The 22959-nt window shown below is 43.1% G+C and overlaps 1 long non-coding RNA gene across 1 annotated transcript; it reads left to right on the forward strand.

The window, feature by feature from the left end:
* Nucleotides 1-15734: 15734 nt before the first annotated feature.
* Nucleotides 15735-20657, forward strand: LOC308467805. Its single transcript, XR_013981299.1, has 3 exons — nucleotides 15735-15775; nucleotides 17318-17445; nucleotides 19741-20657. It is a non-coding gene; the product is annotated as an uncharacterized lncRNA (long non-coding RNA).
* Nucleotides 20658-22959: the final 2302 nt, after the last annotated feature.

The following is a 22959-nucleotide window of genomic DNA, read 5'->3' on the forward strand; positions in this document are numbered from 1 at the left end:
GACAGAAAGCCAAAAGAAACGCCTGGCACAGCTTAATAAAGGCCTCGCATGACAAGGACAGATCCTGCTTCTGGCATACCATATCAGGCCTCCTGAAGCATGAGCGCAATGGGCCAATTTGAACTATCAAACCCCAAGAATGGATGCAGTACTATCACTCACTTTTTCAAGACCAGGATGCTCAGCCTAATCACCAAACAGTATCTCCAGAAAAATTACCAGCTTGGCCCCCAGTATCTATAACTGAGGTAAAAAAACTAATTACGCAGCTAAAAACAATAAAGCCCCAGGCATTGATCATTTGCCTCCGGAACTTTTGAAGTTCAATATTGACTGGTGGGCACCTGTTTGCAGCAATATTATCTCATATTGATTCATCTGGTCTACTCCCCGACATCTGGGCCATTGCGGTAATCATCCCAATATTCAAAAAGGGCCCTACATCAGATCCGACTAGCTATAGATCTATCAGAAGTGCCTGGCGTGCTCTGGTCCATGGGGTCATGAAGAGTCGGACACGACTAAATGACTAAACAACAACAATATGCAAAGCATCTCCATAACAAACTAACCTACTGGATTGATGCTGAGGCTATCCTTGCTGAAGAGCAAGCAGGATTCAGGCAAGGCAGATCTACTATAGACCATTGCTTTGTCCTAGCCCATCTCATAGATAAGTACGCCAAGCAATCACACGGTGTGCTGTATGCAGATTTCATTGGTTTGAAAGCTGCTTTTGACTCAATTTCAAGAGCAAGACTATGGGCTAAGTTGAACACCTCAAGCACAGACAAAATATTATTATACCTGATCAACTGCCTTTATAAAGACACTGTGCTGAAAGTACACTGCTCTACAACAGTCAACTTACAGGATCTGTACCAGCTACAAAGGGAGTTAAGCAAGGATGCATTCTAGCCCCAGCACTGTTCAACCTATACATAAACAACATGGTTCAGTGTCTAACATCTCCAGAGTTCCATGCCCCTAAGCTGGCCTCAAAACCAATCTCTATACTATTACATGCTGATGATACGGTCCTCTTATCCCAAACAAAAGTAGGCCTAAAAAACTGATAAGAGAATTTTCAGTGTATTGCCAGAGAGAACACCTGGCCATGAATTATCAGAAAACCAAAGTTATGGTTTTCTCAAGAAGCTATAGGCCCCACAGTTGGCGTATGGAAAATCAGCCAATCGAACAGGTCAAAGCTTTCAAACATTTGGGCCTTATCTTCCAGTCCATGGGGTCATGGGGAGCACACCAAAAATGTGCAAAAGAAAAAGCATCCCAAAGTGCCAAAACTCTGACACGGTTTTTCCATACAAAGGGTGGCAAACACATACTCTCAGTCCTAGAAGTCTTCCAGGCTAAACCCCTAGCACAACTATTATACGGGGGTCAGATTTGGACTGGTAACCACCTTGGTACTTTGGAAGCTGTTCAATCAAAGTTCTTAAGGCAGATTTTTTCTCCATCACTGCGAATGGAGGCAAGTTTCCCCTCAGTAGAAGTACGGACTTGGCAAAGAACTTTTAACTTCTGGCTCCACCTAAACTCAAATCCCCCCGGTTTATTATCCTTAGTACTTCAAGACTACCACAAAAGTGTATGGCTTAAAACCATCTACCAAAAACTCCACTCTTGCTGCCTATCCCCACAACACCTACTCACTATGGGCCTAACCAAAGCAAACATTCTAATTTGTCAACATCTAAAAGATATCGAGCACCAGAACACCCTGGCCACTATAAGGAAATTCTGCCCATGGTATTGTCAATTTCCATCTACCCATTTTGATTCTCTGGCTCCATACCTGTACAAACTAGCTATCCCAAAATACAGACGTGCTTTCACACTCGCAAGACTGAATGTTTTGCCATCTGCTGGACTTGAGGACCGATTCCAAAAGATCCCGCATGAGAAACGCCTTTGCCCCTGTGGAGACGGTAGCACCGAAACAGTGGCACACATCCTCCTGTCTTGCACTCTCTACAAAGACCTGAGGAACGAGATCATCACCCCAATCGTACTGACCATCGCAGGATGCACTACTGCCACAGTGTCCTTTCTCCTGTCAGACCAAACAGAGCAGGTAACAGCAAAGGTTGCTAGGTTCTTAGCAGGGGCAATTAGAATAAGGGCCACTATCTGACCATTGATTCAAGACCCTAAACTGTGCTTTTATACTAAATTTCCTTTCTTCTGTGTATATTGTAATGTTTTATTGTTGCTATGACCATCGGCTAACACGAATAAAGTTTCTATCTATCTGTGACTGCTGCTGCTGCCGCCACTGTGAGTGTTGGGGAAGGCCGCTCCCGCCTTAGGCTAATTCCACCAGGTCTAGGGGGTGGGGCCCAGACTCACCACCGCCACAGCTTTAAGAGGCCTCATTCAGGCCCTGGGACACTGCTGCTGCTGCTGCCACCACTGTGAGTGTTGGGGAAGGCCGCTCCCTCCTGCAGGCCAACTCCATCAAGCCTAGGGGGCGGGGCCCACACTCACCACCACCACAGCTTAAGGACACTGGTGCTGCTGCAGCAAATGTTAATTTTTTAAAAATATATTTTAAAGTGTTTTAAAGGTGTTTTTACTTTTTACTTTGTTGTACCATCGTGAACGGTGGTTTTTATTCATGTATTTTTATTTTGTTCTGGTTTGGGGTTGGATGTTGAGTGGGGTGGGGATTGGTTTTGTTTTGGTATAATTGTTTCTGGTTTGTTTTGTTTTTCTATTTTGTAAATGGAGGCTAGTATGAGGCTTGGGATTGCTACCGTGGAGGGGCGAGGGAGGTATGGCGGTGGGGGCAGATGTCACAGGCGAAGGGGATCGAGATACGGATATGCTCGTACCCCTTCCAATCTGCGCCCCATCCCGAAGGATGAGGGTAGGGTGAGCAAGGATTACTCACCTCCGTCACTGGTGTTGTGCAATGCCAGGTCATAGGCAACAAAACCGCCACCCTGCGAGATTTCTTCACCTCGCAGGGGGTTGACCTGGCTTGTGTGACGGAGACCTGGGTGCGCGAAGGGGAAACTGTTACCTTACGAGAGATGGCGCCCCCGGGTTTCTCCGTCCTCCACCAGTCGCGGACTGTGGGCCGGGGGGAAGGGGTGGCATTATTAATCCGGGAAGATTGTTCTTTCAGGGCTCTACCATCGCCATCGATCCCCGGCATTGAATGTGTTGGCCTAGTGTGGGGCTCCGAGGTGAGCTTGGCTGTCTGGCTGGTGTACCGGCCACCTAGTGCACCAGCAGCCACCCTGTCAGGCCTGCTAGAGGCGGTGGCCGGCTGGGCCTTGGAGTTCCCTAACCTATTGGTATTGGGGGACTTCAACATCCATGCTGATGCCACTCCCTCCTCACAGGCTCTGGACCTGGTGTCTTCCATGGCGACACTAGGGCTCTCCCAGTTTGTTTCGGGCCCCACACATCAAGCAGGCCACACGCTGGATTTGATCTTTGGCGTCGGTATAGATGTGATCATGTCTCCTTTGATGAAGGTGCCATGGTCTGATCACTACGCTCTGAAAGCCAGGATTGACTTTCCATCCCCACCCTGCTTAGGTGGCGAGCCGATTTGGGCTCGCCCGCAGAGGCTGAGGGACTCTGATAGATTCCGTCAAGCCTTGTGGGACCTTGCTCCCCCTGGCGACTCATTGACTGAGCTTGTTGAGGGCTGGAATATCCAGCTCCTGGCAGCCATCAATGAGATCGCACCTAAGCGCCCTCTGCGACTCCGCAGAAACCGGGCTCCCTGGTTTACCGAGGAGCTTCGGAAAATGAAGAGGGACCTCAGACGGCGAGAGCGAGTATGGCGGGGTGCCTGTGACGGAGCTTCAAGAACATCTTACAGGGTTTTTATGAAAACCTAGGAGATGGCAGTGAAGGCCGCTAAGAAGTCTTACTTCTCGGCCTCCATTGCATCCGCTAGCTCTCGCCCGGCGCAATTATTTAGTATAATTAGGTCTTTAACGTCCCTCGAGGGACAGCCAAATTTAAATAACAATTTGACACACAGCTGTGAGGCATTTGCGAGCTTTTTTGCAGAGAAGGTCCTGTTGCTCTGCCATGACCCCCCTGCCAATTTGGATACAATAAAGGAACTGGAGGCCCCTTGACTGTCCTCGGATCCAGTATTGGACCACTTTGACCGGATATCCCCAGCCGATGTGGACTCCTCCGAGCTGGAAAGCCCACCACCTGTCCTCTCGACCCGTGCCCGTCTTGGCTGACTGGAGCGTGTCCAGACGAGGTGCGAGCCCCCCTGGGGGATATCATCAATTTGTCCCTTGGCACTGGGATATTCCCAGGGGAAGTGAAGGAGGCAGTGGTGCGCCCGCTCTTAAAGAAAACATCATAAGATCCCTTAGATCTATCCAATTACCACCCGGTTTTGAATCTTCCATTCCTGGGTAAGGTGATTGAGAGAGCGGTTGCTGAACAGCTTGGCGGGTTTCTGGATGAAACATCGGCTCTGGATCCATTCCAGTCCGGCTTCCGCGCTGGTCATGGGACTGAGACGGCTCTGGTCGCCCTAACAGATGATCTCCGCAGACAGCTGGATCGAGGCGGGTCGGGGCTGCTGATTCTTCTAGACCTGTCAGCAGCCTTCGACATCGTCAATCACAAACTCCTGGACCACCGCCTTGCCGACGTGGGGATCCAGGGCACAGTCCTTCAATGGCTGCTCTCGTTTCTCTCTGGTCGGGGACAGAGGGTGGCGCTTGGGGGGGAATTGTCATCGCGCCACTCCTTGGTGTGTGGAGTGCCTCAGGGTGCGATACTCTCCCCGATGCTTTTTAACATGGGACGGGACGATATGGGATTGAGGGGGCAACTCCCATCTCTTGCGGGGGTGCAATTAGTGCCAGCACCGTCCGTTAAGAGTTTGGGTGTAATCTTCGATACCTCCCTCTCTATGGAGGCGCAGATTACAGCTATAACAAAGGCAGCATTTTTTCATCTCCGCCAAGCTAAGCAGTTGGCTCCTTATCTCTCTCGCCCTGACCTAGCCACTGTGATCCACACGACGGTCACCTCCAGACTGGATTATTGTAACTCGCTCTACGTGGGGCTGCCCTTGAGACTGACCCAGAAACTCCAGCGGGTGCAGAATGCCACGGCGAGACTCCTTACGGGGTCTTCGCTGCGAGATCACATTCACCCGGTACTATACCAGCTGCACTGTCTCCCGGTGGAGTACAGGATCAGGTTTAAGGTGCTGGTTTTAACCTTTAAAGCCCTATACGGCTTAGGACCCTCGTACCTACGGGACCGCCTCTCCTGGTATGTCCCACAGAGGAACTTTGACATCTTTCCGCAGGGCCTGCAAGACAGAGCTGTTCCACCAGGCCTTTGGTCAGGGCGCAGCCTGACTCCCTCCTTTGGCAATCTGCACAGAATCTTTGCTTAATGGTTGCCATCGATTTGATTTTAATTATTTTTTATAATGAAATGTTTTTAGAATGTTGCATTATTTTATTGTTGTTAGCCGCCCTGAGCCCGGCTTCGGCTGGGGAGGGCGGGATATAAATAAAATTTATTATTATTATTATTATTATCTCCTCCAAGTGACTTGGCTCACCACCTGCCATGAATAACAAGAGCTGTATGTCAGAAGGCCAGTCAAATGCTTATTTGGGGTCTTATCTACAACTGCAGGGTAACTTTTCAGCTCTTAAAAAGTGCCCATGTTCTTTTTTTTAATGAATTTTATTAGTATTTTCCACACAACAACACCACGAAAAATATCAAAAAATAATAATACACAACACACAAAAATCAACATTCGAAAACTAAGAAACAAACAAACAAACAAAACCCAAATCCATATCTTACAAGTTAATATTATAAACACTAAAACAACAACCAGACATTGACTTCCACCAATCCCACAGCACCTCCTTTATCTCTCATTGTGTCTTCCTGTTTTCTTTATCATCTCTATCCTAACATCTAGATATAAATCCTTCTTTCATATCCTTTCACTTCACAAGGTTATTCCAGACTCAGACAGATTTCTGCCCTCGAACCTTGACTTTTGAGGTATTCATTTAGGCACTCCCATTCTTTTTTTACTTCACTTTTTGGTTTTTGTCTTATTATGTCTGTCAATTTGGCTAATTCTAAGTATTCTGAGAGCTTACATAGCCACTCTCCCCTAGTGGGTAACTGATTCCCTTTCCAGTACTTAGCCACAAGGATTCTTACTGCAGACGTTGCGTATAAGAAAAAATTAATTTTGTCTTTTGGAATATCGTCATTTAAAATTCCTTTTTAATATTTTTTTTTAAATAATTTTTATTAAGTTTCATATTACCAAATTAAACACATCAAATCAATTAATCCAAATTATAACAATACATATCATGTAGTCCAATTGTTTTCCAAATTAAAAAATTTGGGGGGGGGGGTACCCATGCTTCTCGATCGGCAGGAGTCCAATCCTCGAATATTTGTGCTGCTTTCATCTTAAGAATGATATTTCCAGTCTCCTCTTCTCAATCCTTGTCGTTACTCATTTTCCTTTTCATTCACCTCCGAATTGCTCCGCAAGTGAGTTGAAAAAAACAGTCTTATTTGTGTTTCTGTGTGGGCTTTGTACTACTCTCTCGTAAATCGCTCTCATCCAATAATCCAGGCATTTCCGCTCGAGCAAGCAATCACCATTTTGTCGTTCTGATGAAATACAGTCTAAAAGCTCGCTCTTTAACTTTCCCGACCTGTTGCATCGTAAATTAGTCTTTTTCCAGGAGGGCTGCCCCTTCCAGATCTCAATCTCCTTGAAAGTAATAAATCTTCGGCTCACCCTCCCCAAGACCAAACCTCTGCAACACAGGTCTCGTATCAAATCTCCATTCTTACTGCATCACAAGAGAGCCCTCCTTCTTTCCAAATCCTTCACAGAGTAAAACCTTTAAGTTCAAATTATTCCCACACAATTCATTTTTAGTCCCATTTGCAATTAGTTGCTGTGACGGATCTTCTAAGAGGGAGGGTTATTAGTTAATCACATAGAGCAAAAAAATAAAAAGTCATTCCCCCCCTTTCAGTTCTGTCGCATTCCATTCCACATACCATGTCTGTAGTACTTTGATGTAATCTTCCGTCTCAGTCTTCTTCATTTCAGTGGTAAAATTATTAGCAGATAAGAACCTCCTGCCTCTCTTGAAGCATGTGCGTTATCTTTCACCAATTTTTTCCTTTTAAGTAACGCAACTAGTTTCGCACGTGGAAGCAGCTTCGGAGGAGTTCCGAGGCCTGCCGAGGGTTGTGCACCCAGTGCCTCACCCCCTCCTTCTTCCAAACTCGGGGGTGATTTATGGCAACAGCGGGTGAAAACTGCATCTCTCCCCCCTGGAGAGATGAAGGGAGACTGATTTACTCCCCATAATCAGCCTCTAATTACCTCGTGCGGGCTGGATAGATGTTAATATCCGCCATCTTCCAAGGGGCCCCTAGCGGCCCCCCTAGTCATTTAAAATTCCTAAAAGGAATGCCTCTGGCCTTTTACTATATGATATTCTTAATATTTTCTTTATTTCTTTGTGGATCATGCTCCAAAATTTCCCAATTTCGGGGCATGTCCACCACATATGGTAGAAGGTTCCTTTTTGTATCTTGCATCTCCAGCACTTATTATTATATGTTATTATTTATTATTTATGTTATTATTATTATTCATTTTTGCAAGCCTTTCTGGTGCCAGGTACCACCTGTGATACATTTTCATATAGTTCTCTCTTATTAGGTAACATGCTGTAAAATTTATATTTTTTTGTCCATAGTCTTTCCCATTCATTATATTCATTTGGGTGGCCCAGATCTTGTTCCCATTTTTTAATAGCGTCTCCTTTTTCCTCCTTTTCTACTTTCCCATTTTGTAACAGTTTATATATTATTGAGAGAGTCTGTTGGTTGTTATATAAAATTTCTTTTTCCCATACCAAGATTTTTTTTATCAAACCCCTTAAGCTTACTATCCTTCTCAAATATTGTTTTTAATTGGAAATATTCTAACCAATTCACTCCCCTCTCTTTTAATTCTTCAAATTTCTTTACTGTTGGGCAATCTTTTATCTCTTCTACGAGTTCCCTATATGTTAGCCAGCTATCTTTCATATTGCTTCTATGCAAGGCTGATGACTCTATAGGTGATAGCCACCAGGGAGTTTTGGCTGTTACTATTCGTTTTATTTCTTTCCCAGACTTCGAATAGGGCCTTTCTCACCAAATGGTTAGTGAATCCTCTATGTGCTTTTATTTTATCGTGACCCAGGTAGCCATGCCACCCGGAAACTTTGTCCCAGCCCTCCAGGTCCAAGATTTTGGTATCTGTCAGTAACATCCAATCTTTCAGCCATGTCATGCATGCAGCCTCAAAATACAGCTTGAGGTTTGGGACTGCGAACCCGCCCCTTTCTCTAGGCTCCATCAGAACTTTGAACCTTACTCTTGGTTTCTTACCTTGCCAGATAAAATTAGAAAGATCCCTTTGCCAACCTTTAAAACATTTTGTCCCGATAATTATTGGGATCGTCTGGAAAAGGAAGAGCATTTTTGGTAGAACTGACATTTTATCAAGGATATCCTTTCCCATAAGGACAAGTTCAATTTATTCCATTTATTTAGATGTCCTTTTATTTCCTTCCACTTCTTCACATAGTTATTCTTGTACAAATTGGTATTTTTATTTGTGATCCAGATCCCCAAATACTTAACTTTCGTGGTAATTTTAAGGTCTGTTACTCTTTCCAGTTCTTCCTGTTCCTTTACCCCCATATTTTTCGTTAGTAATTTAGATTTTTCTTTATTTAACTTAAAGCCTGATACTCCTCCATATTCAAACAATTTCTTTAGTGCTTCTGGTATACTTTCTTCTGGGTTTTCTGTGGTAATGATTACATCGTCCGCAAACGCTTTGACTTTATATTGTCTGTTACCTAGACTAATCCCCTTGATTTTTGGGTCCTTTCTTATCGCTATTAGGAGTGTTTCCAGCGTCATAATAAACAAAAGTGGGGATAGAGGGCATCCTTGTCTGGTGCCTCTTTCAATTTGGAATTCTTCAGTTATTTCATTGTTAATTATTAGCTTAGCTTTCTGGTTTTCATATATCGCTTTAATACCATTAGAAATTTTGTTCCCAAGTTTCAAACTTTCCACAGTGTGGACCAGAAAATTCCAGGCCACACTGTCGAAGGCTTTCTCCGTGTCTACCAGTAGCATTGCCACCTTCTTGCTAGGTTTCATATCAATATATTCTAGAAGATCAATCACTATTCTTGTATTATTTTTTATCTGTCTCCCCAGTAAGAAGCCATTCTGGTCCCTGCCTATTACTCAGTTCAAGCATTTTTTCAATCTATTTGCTAAAACACCTGCGAAAATTTTGTAATCAATATTCAGTAGTGAAATTGGCCTGTAGTTCTTTATAATATTTGGGTCCATTCCTTGTTTTGGTAATAAGGTTATCCATGCTTCGCTCCAAGAGTCAGGAATTTTCCCTTCTTCCATTATCTCATTCATGATCTTTTTAAGTCTAGGGATTATTACTTCTTCTAGTTTCTTGTAATATGTAATCGGTATTCCGTCTGGGCCTGGTGATTTCCCAGTTTCCATTTTCCTTATTGTCAGCATCGCCCTAGAGCCAGTGCACCAACTGGACTCTTGCACCTCAACCCCGACTGGGCTAGGCGAGCTGGGTAGCACTGCCAGAGACCTCCTTCTCACAGGAAACGGTCACAGTGCTGTGGACTCACAGCTCAGAGCTGAGAGCACCGGATTCACTGTCTCAATAATACAGTCGTTGCGCAGCAGAGTTTTGCAGAGTCTTGCAGAGTATAAACCACTCGGAGAGCAGCTCTGTAAAATGTCTTCCTTTTATTCTATAACTACAACTATGATACAAAGCTATATACAGAGCTGAATATTCTAAGCATAAATCAATGCTACACTGAGAGTCTGCAGCTGCTCTTAGCAGCAATCTTATCTCTAGGATCTCTAACACTCTCACTCTCTCCGATACACTGACTGACTGACTCTCTCTCACACACACAGTTATGTTGCTGGGCAGAATAAGTAGATAGGCAGGACACGCCTCCTTCTCTCTGGAGAGTCAGCAGAGACCATCAGGAGATGATCAGGAGATTCTTGGGTATGGGAGGGGTGAAATCTCCTCACTTATCACCTCTCTTATTTCTTCTGAGCTTATGCACGAGTTTAAATTACTAAATTCCTTGCCATCTAGTTCAGGGATTTTGTTTTCTCTTACATACTCTTTAATTTTATTCTCATCTTTGTCTTCCAACTCGTATAATTTTTTATAAAAATTCCTAAACATCATTTTTATTTGGTCCGGGTCTGTAATTTCTTTTCCTTGTACAATAATCTTATTTATAACCCTATCCACTTGCTTCTCCTTTGTTAGCCAGGACAACATCCTACCGGGTTTATTTGCCGATTCAAAACACCTTTGTTTTGTCCATTTAATCTTATTTTCTACCTCTGTGTTTATTAAATTATTTAATTGGGATTGTAAAATTTTAATATTCTGGATTATAGTCTCTTGTTTTGGATTTTTCAACAGTTCTTTTTCCTTCTCCCTTATGTGTTTATTTATTTCCGTGGTATCCTTTGCTTTATCCTTCCTTATTCTTGCCATTTGTTGTATTCCAATTCCTCTCATATAGGCTTTACTGGTATCCCAAATGATTTTCCTGTCTGTCCCATGTCTCTCATTAATTTCGAAAAATTCCTTCAACAATTCCCTCATTTTATTCACCTTTTGCTCATCTCTCCAAAGTTCATCATTCATCCTCCACCTCCCTCTCGTATGTTTTTTAAATCTTATGTGTATAGTAACTGGATTATGGTCTGAGAGAGATTTATTCAGAATCTCTGCTTTTACCAAGCTCAATGTCAATTTTTTAGAGGCCCAAATTGCGTCTATTCTCCCTCCCGATTTTTTATTTTCAGAAAAATAAGTAATATCCTTTTCAGTGGGATGCTTCAATCTCCAGGTATCGAATAAATTAAGATTATCAGTCAACTGGAAGAATGATAATGGTAGCATGCCTGAGTTTGATTTTTCCCCTCTCTCGGTTCTATCCATTTCAATAGATATAACTCCATTCATATCTCCCATCATAATTATCTTTCCATTCTCAAATTCCCAAAGCTTCTCTTCCAATTTTCTGTAAAATTCGGATTTATTATTATTTGGAGCATACACTCCTACCACTATTATCTTTTCTTGATTTATTTGTATTTCTACTCCTACTATTCTACCTTCCTCATCTTGAAATATTAGTTGTGGACTTAACACTGGTTTTACATAAATTACCACCCCTCTTTTCTTTTCCGCCGCTGCGGCTATAAACTCCAGACCCAAGTTCTTGTTTTTTAGTTCCCGTATATGATCTTTAGATACATGGGTCTTTTTCATTTTCTGGTAATCCCCTTATTTGAACCGTGTTAGCATTCTGTTTTAATTGTAGTAGAAGAATTGGTTCTTCTAGCTCATTCTGTCTATTAGTGAGACCCCCCTATAGCCCCTGCCATCGCCCCTTGTTCTGTCTTAATATCTTCCACCTCCCCTGCTGACTTTTCCAATTTCTCAATTTTTGCTTCTAAAGAATTCACTTTTTCATCTAGTTTATCAAATTTCTGTGAGAGCACTTTAGTACTATTTTCAATGTCAGCTTTTACTTCCCTAGTTAATTTCTCCATTGACTGGTCCATTTCCCGTTTGAATTCTGCAAAATGTAAAGCCATGAGTTCTGAAAAATCTGCTTTGGCCATTTTTTTCTGTTTCTTCCTGAGCAGAGGCCCTTCTTTTCTCTGCTTCTTTCTGTCTTGTTCCTATAGTCGATTCTTGTTTACTTTTCTCCGCCATGACTGTCATCAAAACAATTACTTCAGTCCCCCCAACTTCAAGGTTAGGGCTGCCTGGTCTTATCTCTTTCTCACTGGAAGGCTCAGAGTTGGAAAGTTCCACTTCCAAGCCTACCAGCAAAGTTGCCTCTTTACCTCCCAAAAGCCTGGCACCCCCTGGTACAATGTCTAATCTGTACACAAACCAAGTCTACAACTTTTATATACACAAAATTTAAAGTATTTAACAAAAATGCAAATTTAAAATTGTTTAAAAGCAACAAGTAGAAAATAAAAGGAAGAAAAAGAGAGAGGAGAGGAAGAAAAAAATAAAGAAGAAAATAAACACGATATTGCTGTCACTTAATAGTTACTTGAAATTAGCTGCTTACGAACTTTGATCCGTGTACTGTAGGTGAACTAAGCGTTTTTTCTTCAGGTTCCAATTTTGTATTTGTGGTTGTATTCCAATAATGTTCCAAGTATATTCCAAATAAGCTCAATATGGTTTATAATCCAGAAGATGGCAAATAGAAATGGCAGATGTAATCCAGATGTTGTTATTATAATCCAATGGGTGGCTAGTTCCAATATTTAAATTTTCAAATGTGGTACCCTGGTCTTCGTGTAATATCAATATGGAAAGAACCAGTATGGTAATTTCTTCCAAATCCAACCCCTGCTCTTCCAGGTACTCTGCCTCTCTGGTGTTTCTGTTAAAACTTTGAAGCCTGTTGACCTTTGAAGTGCTTTCACCTGCTGCACAGCTTAGCAGAGAGTATTGCAGCATTTCTTAGGCAACTCTCAAGATTGTCCAGTCAGGACGAAGATCAGGAACAAAGACTGACGACTAGTAACTTGATTATTGTGGTCATGCTGCCTATATGAGAGACCTCAGCCAATCACCAAGCTGTTACTGTGTCCTCTTATCTCTAGGCAGATTCTTTCCGTGCTCCTCCTCCCCAGCATGTAGCAGAGACACTAATTGCTCATTTGCCAAGCTGCACGTAGACTATGAATTCCAACAGTTTCTCCCCAAGATCAACAGAGTGTTCTCCTGCCAAGCTTAGGTTGTTCATGCAATGTTCCAGGGTCCTTTTAGCTTAATTCCAAGATTGTTTGTCCAGGTCTGTGTTTTAATCCATCTCCAAACCTGTCTACTAATTACTTGCTCATCCAGCCTTCCATTCACAAAAATCTTCAATCCAAATTCAAAAGGACAATAGTTCATCCAATTTAGTTGATTCCAAGAGAAGAGGAATCTTTAACTACTTGCCAAAGTGCAGCTTAATAGTGTAAAAGATGCTCAAAAGGCTGTAGAAAGGCTCTCGTCTCCCATTCACAAATCCCTGCTTATAGAGCCTGTCAGTCAGAAAATGGAAGTTGACTTCCTGTTTGGTTTCCGTCTTCACCAAATTACTTTAAAAGTCCAAATTTATTAAATAAGATTCTAAAACGTTTTGGCATTAATTACCTTGTTTGGAAAGTCTGCTGCTTTTGGTGGCGACTTGTGGCTTCAGCTACTGGACTGCGATATCACCGTGAATGGACTCAAGCCACTTGCTGCCCCCCCCTCGCTGCTGACGCAGTGGCAAGAAGAAAGAGAAGCTGTGGCGAGTTACCCCCGTTTCAGCTGGTCCCCTCAAGACCCCACTCTTCTGTGGGGCTTTTTCAGGGGAGCGCGTAGCCTTAGAGCTTCCCCTACGGGTCCGAAGTAGCAGACTGGAAGTCTCTCACTGGGTGACCTTGAGCCAGTCACTGCCTCTCAACTGGGCCTCCCTCACAGGGTTGTTGTGGGGATTGAAGGGGGAGAACCATCTGTGGCAACATGGGCTCCTTCAAGGATTGGTGGTGTGATATTATTATTATTATTATTATTATTATTATTATTATTATTATTTTGCCCACCTTTACCTTAAGTTCCCAGGTAGGGCTGGGCGGTATCAGGTTTTCAACATCACAATATATCACCAGCTAAATATCACTATATCTATATACATCTATATCTATATCTATCTATCTATCTATCTATCTATCTATCTATCTATCTATCTGGTGGTGGGGGGCCTCGCTGGGCATCCCTGTGGTGTCAGAGGGTCCTGCCATACTTCCCCATGGTGGCGGAGGGTGTGCTGCACTTTCCTGCAGCAGCCGAGGGCTTTAACGAGGCTCCCTGTGGCAGTGGAGGGCCTTAAAATGTAAGGAAGTAGTAGATTTAATAAAAATATTAAATAAACTTCCATATATTATATTTAATATATTTTCAACTAATTTAAGAATAGTTCAAGTGATTTACTAGTCAAGCTGCATCTGCTTCCCCACTCAGAGATCTAAGTACAATCTATGCACTGAGTTCAACTAAACTTACTTCTACTTTCCTGGGAGTAAGCCCCATTGAATTCAGTAGGGCTTGCTTGTGAGTAGACACACATTTGCTTGCACCCTCCCCATCATTCTCACACATTATCCAACCTCCTATTTCAGCATAAAGTAGCCTGCTAAATCTTCTCCCTTCCGTCCCCCCCAGGGCCCCCCAAAAGCCCTCATTCCGCCAATCTCTCCCTTTTTATCAAAGGGAGGGAGGGCAAGCAAGCAAAAAGATAAGTCTCCTTTAACTTACTTACTAACTAACTAACTAACTAACTAACTAACTAGCCCTTCCTTTTTAATATGAAGGAGAGCAATTTAGGAGAAACCAACAACATAAACACTACAGAAAATAAAAATAAAAACTCTTCCCCCTCTTTTTTTTTCACCTGTGGGAGTGAGTGTGAGGGAAGAAAGAAGAGCTTTCCAGTTCTTTGTTTACATTCTTTGTTTACTCCCCCCCCCCCCCGCTGGATTTTTGTCTAGCTATGGGACGTTCCTCCTGGATTGTTAGCAGGCTCTGCATAATTAACTGAGCTCTAAGTGGAAATATACAGGTGAAGCTGAAAGAGTTTGCTGGTTTGTGTGAGGGCTTATCTTCATTTATTTTCAGGGAGGAGGGAGAGAGCAAGCAAAGCTGGAGTATTGTACAGCTGAGCTACACCCTGGGAAGCTGTTAAGTCTCCACCTTTTGTTCATTGGTATATTGCCTTGTTGAAACACTTATCACAATGTTATTTCAGTACAATGGTATGGCGATTTATTGCATAGCACTAGTCCCAGGGCAGGTTACAGCAATATAAAAGCAATATTAAGAACATTTTAAAACAACTTACCATCAAAGGAATAATGTGGCTCCCCAAAATATACCGTATTTTTCGCTCCATAAGACGCACCAGACCACAAGACGCACCTAGTTTTTGGAGGAGGACAACAAGAAAAAAAATATTCTGAATCTCAGAAGCCAGAACAGCAAGAGGGATCGCTGCGCAGCGAAAGCAGCAATCCCTCTTGCTGTCCTGGCTTCTGGGATAGCTGTGCAGCCTGCATTCGCTCCATAAGACGCACACACATTTCCCCTTACTTTTTAGGAGGGAAAAAGTGAGTCTTATAGAGCAAAAAATACAGTACACCTTAAGTTGTCAAAAGCCAGAATAAAGAGGCACATCTTTAATATTCACCTCTGTGGGGAAGGAGTTCCACAGCTTAGAGACTGCCACAGATAATTCCCTCTCCTAGCCCACTTCTCCCACCTCCCAAACTTCTGAGGGTGGTGGATCAACTAAGAGCCCCCCCCCCGGCTGATCTTAAGAGACAAGAGGGTCTGTAGGAAAGGAGGCAATCTTTCTTCTTCTTCTTCTAGACCTGTCAGCAGCCTTCGACATGGTCGATCACGAACTCCTTGCCAACGTGGGGATCCAGGGCACAGTCCTTCAATGGCTGTGCTCGTTTCTCTCTGGTCGGGGACAGGGTGTCGCTTGGGGGGAATTGTCATCGCGCCACTCCTTGGTGTGTGGAGTGCCTCAGGGTGCGATATTCTCCCCAATGCTTTTTAACATCTTTATGCGCCCCCTCACCCAGCTTGTCCGGAGTTTTGTTCTGGGCTGCCATCAGTATGCTGATGACACCCAACTCTATCTGTTGATGGATGGCCATCCGGACTCAGCCCCAAACACGCTGATCAGATGTTTGGAAGCTGTGGCTGGGTGGTTACGTGGGAGCCAGTTGAAGTTAAATCCTTTGAAGACAGAGGTCCTCTGGCTGGGACGGGACGATATGGGATAGAGGGGGCGACTCCCATCTCTTGCGGGGGTGCAATTAGTGCCAGCACCGTCCGTTAAGAGTTTGGGTGTAATCTTCGATATTTCCCTCTTCATGGAGGCACAGATTACAGCTATAACAAAGGCGGCATTTTTTCATCTCCGCCAAGCTAAGCAGTTGGCTCCTTACCTCTCTCGTCCTTACCTAGCCACTGTGATCCACGCGACGGTCACCTCCAGACTGGATTATTGTATCTCGCTCTATGTGGGGCTGCCCTTGAGACTGACCCAGAAACTCCAGCGGGTGCAGAATGCCGCGGCGAGACTCCTTACGGGGTCTTCGCTGCGAGATCACATTCACCCGGTGCTATACCAGCTGCACTGGCTCCCGGTGGAGTACAGGATCAGGTTTAAGGTGCTGGTTTTAACCTTTAAAGCCCTATACGGCTTAGGACCCTCGTACCTACGGGACTGCCTCTCCTGGTATGTCCCACAGAGGAACTTACGGTCTTCAAATAAAAACATCCTGAAGGTCCCAGGCCACAGAGGTTTGGCTGGCCTCAACTAGAGCCAGGGCTTTCTCGGCTGCGGCTCCAATCTGGTGGAACGCTCTGTCACAAGAGACTAGGGCCCTGCGGGATTTGACATCTTTCTTGCAGGGCCTGCAAGACAGAGCTGTTCCACCAGGCCTTTGGTCAGGGCGCAGCCTGACTCCCTCCTTTGGCAATCTTTACAGAACTTAAGCTTAATGGTTGCCATCAATTGGATTTTAATTAATTTTTATAATGAAATGTTTTTAGAATGTTGCACTATTTTATTGTTGTTAGCCGCCCTGAGCCCGGCTTCGGCTGGGGAGGGCGGTATATAAATAAAAATTATTATTATTATTATTATTATTATTATTATTATTATTATTATACAGGTATTTGGTGCCTGAGTCATTGGAATATGAACCTGGGACCTTCTGCATGCAAAGCATGCACTCTGCCACTGAGCTATGGCCCTTTCCCTAAAAATAAAGATTTCTATTCCTTGTGAGAATGATTTAAAAAGGAATGTAGAAGGCTGCCTTAGAATGAGTCAGATGCTCTCCAGGGTTTCAGACAGTGGACATTCTCAGTGTGAATGTTTGGGATCTTAACCAGGGGTTGCGGGCAACTAATCACAATTAAGCACGGTCTGCCCTGGGGTCCTGTATTTGGAAAGGGGGCAGGGGGGATCTGGGTTTGTTGACTGCATTTGGAAATTTTCTTACTTGATACCTCTGACAATTGGCTTTCTCTGAGTGCGTTGTTCTTTTTCCCCTCCAGGTCATGCTGCCACTGCTGTGTCTCAAGCCAGCTCCCAGCCCGACTACACAATGGCCTGGGCAGAGTATTACAGACAGCAGGCTGCTTATTATGGCCAGATATTAGGACAAGCTCAGACTCACAGCCAGGTGGGTCTCGCTTCTCTGCCGTATCTGCATCCCCCTTACTGACAACTGTTCCTTGTTCAGTTCAGCCTTGAAAACAATTAAACAGAAGCACCTAGCCCTGTGTACAGTGGTACCTCGGGTTAAGAACTTAATTCATTCTGGAGGTCTGTTCTTAACCTAAAACTGTTCTTAACCTGAGGTACCATTTTAGCTAATGGGGGCTGCCGCGCTGCCACCGCACGATTTCTGTTCTCATCCTGAAGCAAAGTTATTAACCCGAGGTACTATTTCTGGGTTAGCAGAGTCTGTAACCTGAAGCATATGTAACCTGAAGCGTATGTAACCCGAGGTACCACTGTATCTTATTATGTTGCTTGTGGCCACTCCCACCCTCCTAAAAAAAGAGAACCAAGTCAAAGTTTTTGCAACATTTTCTACCTTGGTTGCTTGGAAGGGATTCTGAAGTCACACCGGGCGACTGTATTCCAAACTTAGTTTAACTTAATTTAAACTTAAAACTTAAGTTTTTCTCCTCTCTCATAACATTAGGACTCATGGACAAACAGTGCAGCTGAATGTTGGAATGTTGTCAGATTCAAGGCATATAAAAGAAAATGACTTATTCACGCAGTGCATAGTTTAACTATGGGACTAGCTCCCACAGGAGGAAGTGATGACCACTAAGCTGGATGGTTTTAAAATAATATTGGACAAGTTCATGGAAGAGAGGGTTATCAATGGCTACTAGCCATGATGACTATGCTCTGCCTCCACAGTTGGAGGCAGCAGTGCTTTCAAATACCAGTTGCTGAAAACCACAGAGGGGCGAGTGCTCTTGTGTTGAAACCCTGTTTTCTGGTTTCCCACGGGCATCCAGGTGGCCACTGTGAGAACAGGAGGCTGGACTAGATGGGCCATTGTTCTTAGGTTATGATTCCCAAACTTAGTTTAGCCTCTTCCGGATCTGGTGAAAGCAAAGTCAAAACTGTAACAGTGTAACGTACATTTCCAAGTAATGAGCTGCATACTGGCAAGCAGCAGATTCTGCATTTCTCAGATTTATGAGAGCTCAGGTTCATTTGCGCTCACATTTTCTGAATTAAAATTGGAGTCAATGCTTTGCTCTTACTCTTTGCCTTTTAAGGTGGTGTGAGATAGCATGAAATACTGATAATTACCAGCTCCTTACATTTCTGTGGAGAAGCCAATGGTGGTCTCTGCTAACAAAAGCGTAGGGGATGATTTTTGCCCATTCTCCACCTCTTTGTGGCCCCTAGAGAGAGGGGCCATAGCTCAGTGGTACAACATCTGCTTTGCATGCAGAAGGCCCCATGTTTGATCCCCGTTGGCATCTCCAGGTAGGGCTGCAAATGTCTCCTGCCGGGAGAGCTGCTGCCAGTCAGGGCAGACAGTACTGAACTAGATGGAACCAATAATCTGATTTAGTAAAAGGCTACCCCTTTTAATGAGGAGGACACCACTCAGTGTTTATAGCATCTTTCTTGCATGCAGAATATTCCAAGTTCAATCCTCGGCATTTCTAGATAGAGTAGAGAGAGACTCCCTGCCTGTGTAACCCCTGGAGAGTTGCTGCTGGTTAGGGTAGACTATATTGAGCTAGATGGGCCACCTTTCACTCTTTTATGGAGGGTCCCCCAACTCCTTTTCCATTAGTAGACACCTCTTCCGAGATCCAAAAGCTGCCTGTGATTGTAAGGCACAGAAGCCACAGCCTTGCTCCACTGTTAGCTAGCCCACTCATGCAAATGGTGCTCAGGGAACAATGCTTCTCAACATGAGGGCTTTGCCTCTGAACACCAGTTGCTGGGAGCACACAGTTGGAGTAGGGGAATTAGAGGCATCTGTCAGGCCACTATGGTAAACTGGGGTAGAGTGGAGAGAACCTGTGGCTTTCCAGATGCTGCTGGACTACAACACCCACCATCCCTGGACCATTGGTCGGGAACCTGATCTAAGAAGAGGCATTCCCCCACCCCCGCCACCCCTCTATCTTGTGGGAATGCCTCTTTAATCTCTTGCATGCAGCAGGTAATGTTGCTTCTCAGATCAGGGAATGGTGACCCTGTAGCCTTCTAGTTGCTGCTAGACTACAGCTCCCATCATCCCTGACCACTGGCTATGCTCGCTCGAGGCTGATGGGAATTGTAGTTCAACATCACAGTTTAGCTACTTCTAATCCAAATTAGCCCCTTTGGTTTGATCCAGCCACAAGTTATTTTGTTTTAATTATTTCCTGAAAGTTCTCTTTCCTTCTTAACACAGATTTTTCATTTTGTCTTTTTCTACTCTTTGCAGGAACAGTAGAACTACATCCTTGACTCGTCTTCATTTCCCTCCCCAACCACTTTCTCTCTTTCTTTCTCATAATCATTGTGGAAATTAACCTTTTTGTAACAGAGGGTTTCTAGATTTGCAACATTTTGATGAAGAACTCTTGGGTTTTTTGTGTGTGAAACACTAGTTGTTAGGACAATCTATACTGAACTTTTTTCTAAGAATCAGGAACAATTAGTAATGTACTAAACTTTATGGACTTTGCTGGGTAATCTTTTATTTTTTGGTTGTTGTTTTTTTTGGGGGGGGGCTTTTTTGATTTTCCAAATTTATAAGGAAAAAGAGAGAGAGAGAGAGAGAGAGAGAAAGCAAGCAAGCAAAACTCTTGGATCTGTATTTTGGGGTGGGAGGAGAGAAGAATAACTGTCATCTAATCTTACCCCAGAGCTGTGAGATTTCAACAAGTGGTTTTTCTTTCTTTCTTTTCTGTTGTAGCAGAAAAAGGCTTGGAAGTCTTAGGTGATATGTAACAAATTTTAAAAATAAAAAATGGGAAATTATAAAAAACAGTATTTAAAAATTCTTAAATATGTAAATTTATTAAATATTTTACTACTAATTTCTTGTACCTTTGCTTTCTTTTTTATTATATTGCATTTTTTAAAAAAAGAAAAAGAAAAACTGAACTATAGTATGTTATTATAATTAATTGTGTGAATTCTTATCAGGATGGTTACTGTTTACTGTCAAGCTGGTTATCAGCGGGCAAATTTTTGTAGTGACGGCTGTATAATTACTAGAAATCTAAAGGGATAATATAAAAAATGATGTGTTTAATTTTTTTAGCAATTCTGGTTTGCTTTCCACATTTTCCATTTTCTGGTTGCATCTGTGTATCTAAGACCTCCAAGCTTTGTCTAAAAAAATAAAAAATAAAAACAAAATACCTTTTGTCTATTTCAGAAATAAATACTGTTATTTTTAATATTAACCCCAGGTATGCCAATAAATAATGTTTTGATTTAATAAAGGGGATAATATGATTTCCAGTGTTTACTTGTAGTACTTTCTTGTACAGATAAGTGTATTTTTAAAGGAGGAAAAAAATAATAATAAAGAAAGTAAAGCTATTTTTTCTTGACATTTTTGATTGACCTGCAGGACATTTCATTTTGAACTGTACTAAAGTTATTGATCTAGGTTATTTTCCCCTCCCCCTGATTTCTTTATAATACTTGAAATGTCTAACTATACGGAAACACAATTAGAGAATGTTGAGCATGATGTGTTTTAAACAAACAAAAATTGTTCATTTTATTTGACTGACAGTTGCATTTCACAATCTCTATAATAATAAAAACCAATCCACAAGGCAATTTGTGGGTTAAGTATTAAGACTGTTTGATCACTGCTCCATTTCCTGAAAAGAGTAACCCCCATCTTCCGTTTTAGTTTTCCGGAGGAAGTGGGACATGTTTTGTTTGTGTGTGTGACTTGCTGGTGAGAGTCTTTTATAAGACATCTGAAGGCAGCCCTGTTTAGGGAAGCTTTTAATGTTTGATGTATTATAGTATTTTAATATTTTTGGGAAGCCGCCCAGAGTGGCTGGGGAAGCCCAGCCAGATGGGCGGGGTATAAATAATAAATTATTATTATTATTATTATTATTATTATTATTATTATTATACAACTATACTGTAGTGGCTGATAGTTCCCAACCAGTACTTTTCATCCCTTGTGAACTCTGTTTCAATGTTACACCAATGTTTTTTCCTTTTCCTCCATGCTCCCCCCCCCCCGATGTGCTGTAGTGGTTATGGAATGCCCCAGGCCCAGGGCAAAGAAACAGCTCCTCAAAGGAAGCATTTTATAAGCAGAAAACTCTTCTGATGATTTCCTGCTGCTCAAGTCAAGCTTGAGGGTGGATGGGGTGGCATTTTCTCTGTCTACGACTCTCACTCTCCTCCATCCCAACTGTTGCTCTTCTAACTTCAAGGCTGCAATCCTGGTCCCACTTATTTGTGAGTAAGCCCCATTGAACATAATAGGCATGTTCCATGAGTTGATTGTGGTTTGGATTACGTTGCAAAATATTGCTGTGTTTCCCCAAATCCTTGGCAGCATAAAATTTCTTCCTGGAGATTAGTTCTTCTTTGACACTCTTGTTAGCATTTCGCTCCTTTGTTGCTGGATGTGTGATTGTTACATCACATGTCTGTGTTTACTTTCTAGGCTTGGAAAGTCTGAGAACGGAAGTCAGTCTTATCTCTTCCGCTGTACTGTACTTTTGTACTGTTTCTTTTTTTCTCTCAGAGAAGAGAGAGGATGCCATGGTTGCTTTCTCCTGTATCTATTGCTTAATAAATCAGTTACAATGCTACACTCACGCTCCACGATCGTTTCTGCTATACTCTGCTGATAGAGTGTGCACGTCTTTAGATATGTCTTTAGATATGTGTCGCTGGTGCACACCAGGACTGATTTGTGAACGTCCCGGGCTGCACTTCATCAGGAAGACGCCCAGAGAGGTCTGTCTCATTCCAGGGGCTGCGTGTGGCCCCCAGGCGTGTTCTGACAATGGTTTGTGAGATTTTGACCAGCTTCGGCCCATCTGAAGCTGATACAGGCTCGTCTTATCTTGAGCCCAAGCAGAGTAGTCCACACAGCAGAAGGATAAGCAGTATGTGCCACATTCTTAACTTTATTTCCACTCTATGCTGAGAGCATACAAACATGCATCTTGCCTCTGTGAGAGCAGAGAAGCAACCTCATCTCGGAAACAAAGAACACCAAGAGAACAGTGAAAAACAGGAAACCAGTGTACGTCACATCCAGTCTCCCATTCCCGTGGGAATCCAACAGTAACTCTGACTGTGGAATGTAAACAATTGTCTTGTGACAAGCATTTTGCTGCACAGTGAGGGAAATAGAAACCAACATCCTCCCCCTTTCTGTGAACATCACTGGGCAGCATGTTCGTACAGTATCAGTACAAACCCAACTTCTGCACATAGGTACAGTGTTGATCCCTTGATACAATCTTGGACAATACATCAGCAGGAATTTCATTACCTGGCATATAGGACACCGTTACGAGTCCCTTCTGAACACATTCCCTAGCATGTTGCAGTTTCAATTGCAAATGCTTTGTCCTTTGCTTACATCCTTCAGAATTCAGCAAAGCCAAACATGCTTTGTTGTCCTGGTAAACCTGGATTGGACATTTGACAGGAATTTTCA

The sequence above is a fragment of the Podarcis pityusensis genome (assembly GCF_964106645.2).
Source record: "Podarcis pityusensis genome assembly, chromosome: W".
In the NCBI taxonomy this organism is placed as follows: Eukaryota; Metazoa; Chordata; class Lepidosauria; order Squamata; family Lacertidae; genus Podarcis; species Podarcis pityusensis.